Here is a 1,763-nt window from a genome sequence, read left to right as displayed (position 1 = left end):
AATTAGGATAGAAATGTTTCCGAACTTTGTAAACTTGAACCCTTTAGGCTAGAACCAACGATAGTAAACTAGAACTTTTTTGTCTTAGAATTTGGCTCTTTACCCGTGGGTTTGATACATGTAGCTCAATTTCATATATTACTAATACAACATGTATACTTATATGATTCATCAGTTCTTCGTTGCACTTAGTCCATATCAGTTATAAGGATGAACTTTTTGAAGTCGAGGGAGGGCATGTCTCCTCTACTGTTTTTCAATGCTTAACCCTTGGAGTGACACTGAGAGGAAAATGATAAAGACCAAATGGAGTCGCTAGAGAATTATTGTAGCCTTCAATCACTCTTCACCGAGAGGGTTCTTGGAAGAGTGTGGGAGTTTGTGAGAGTTCTCTAGAGAAAGAACAAGTGTGTGATAGAATTATTGTACTCAAAGTGGGTGAAAATTTAGAGATTGTATTGTAACTTCATGTATTTCAGTGAAGAATAATGGTGAGATTGTTTTAACTTTGTTTATTTTGTTATTTGTATGATAATTTGTGTTGTGTTTGACTTTTATAAGTATAACTTAATTTTTTTAAAAATTTGATTATATGCAAATTAGTATTGTTTTTGTTATGTGATTGTGAGTGATTTAGATTTTAAGTTGATTAATTAACCTTTTGCATGTAATTTACCCTTAAATTGATAAGTTAAGATGTTAAAATGAGCAATGGGGATAACCTAGTGGAACAATTAGATTAACCTATACTGTTATGAGAGAATAGGAATATTATTGTTAAGATGGTGCAATCACGTAGGAAAGTTTGTGAACACTGAAGTTTTTGCAAGGTTAGGGGAATAATTGTAATATTGAAACAAAATTTTCTTAAGACCACTAGGAGGAGCTAAGGAAAAGAATTGTTATTGATTGTCAACTTCATTAAAGCCACTTAGATTGATTCGGATTGCGTATGACCAATTCAAGGGAGGTATTATAACACTTATTCAAACTCAAAAGTAGTTATAAGTCTTACTTTTTATAAAATTAGGATTAGAAACTTTTAAATCACCAAAATTTGAACATTCGAGCTAGACTCCAAATCAATATATTATAACTTTTTCAAATTTTGGGAGTTCACACTTTCATTATGGGATAGATACATGAATTTAATTATATATACTACTTGATCGACATGTATACTTATATATATTTGTGGTGTTTCGCAGTACTTGCTCCATATCAAGTTTTTGGTGTCATTGTCAACGAACACCATTGAATTTCTAATTTTATGAAGATTTTAGTTGAAAGTTAGGGTTTTTACTTAAAAATCATTGTGTTGTATTCTTTTTTCCTTATTTTATTTTTTATTTTATGCATTAGAAAAGCCAAAAAAAATTAATTTTTTTTATTTTTTTGCTTTATGCATGCTCTCGTATTTTCTTATTTCTTATGACACACATACATCACATTAATAGCACTAAGGTCCTAATTTAAGTGGTGCTGATAAGCCTAAAACATATAATATTTTTAGACATATTTTTATACCTACTTTTGAGATATTGCGCTTTAATAGAATGTATTTTTATGTTTTTCTTTCAGGTACAAATAAAAATGTGAAAAATGCTTAAAGGAGTGAAAAATGATCAAATTTGGAGCAAATAAGTGAAAAATGCGCAAAAGTGGCGCCAGATCTGGCATTTAAGTGTCGGTTAAACATCGCGCCTAAGCGCCACCACGCTTAAGCGTCAGTGGCAGTTATTGGATGAGTAAATTCAGTTTTT

The sequence above is a fragment of the Phalaenopsis equestris genome, unplaced genomic scaffold (assembly GCF_001263595.1).
Source record: "Phalaenopsis equestris unplaced genomic scaffold, ASM126359v1 Scaffold000247, whole genome shotgun sequence".
Lineage (NCBI taxonomy): Eukaryota > Viridiplantae > Streptophyta > Magnoliopsida > Asparagales > Orchidaceae > Phalaenopsis > Phalaenopsis equestris.
Note: the sequence above shows the minus strand (reverse complement) of the source record.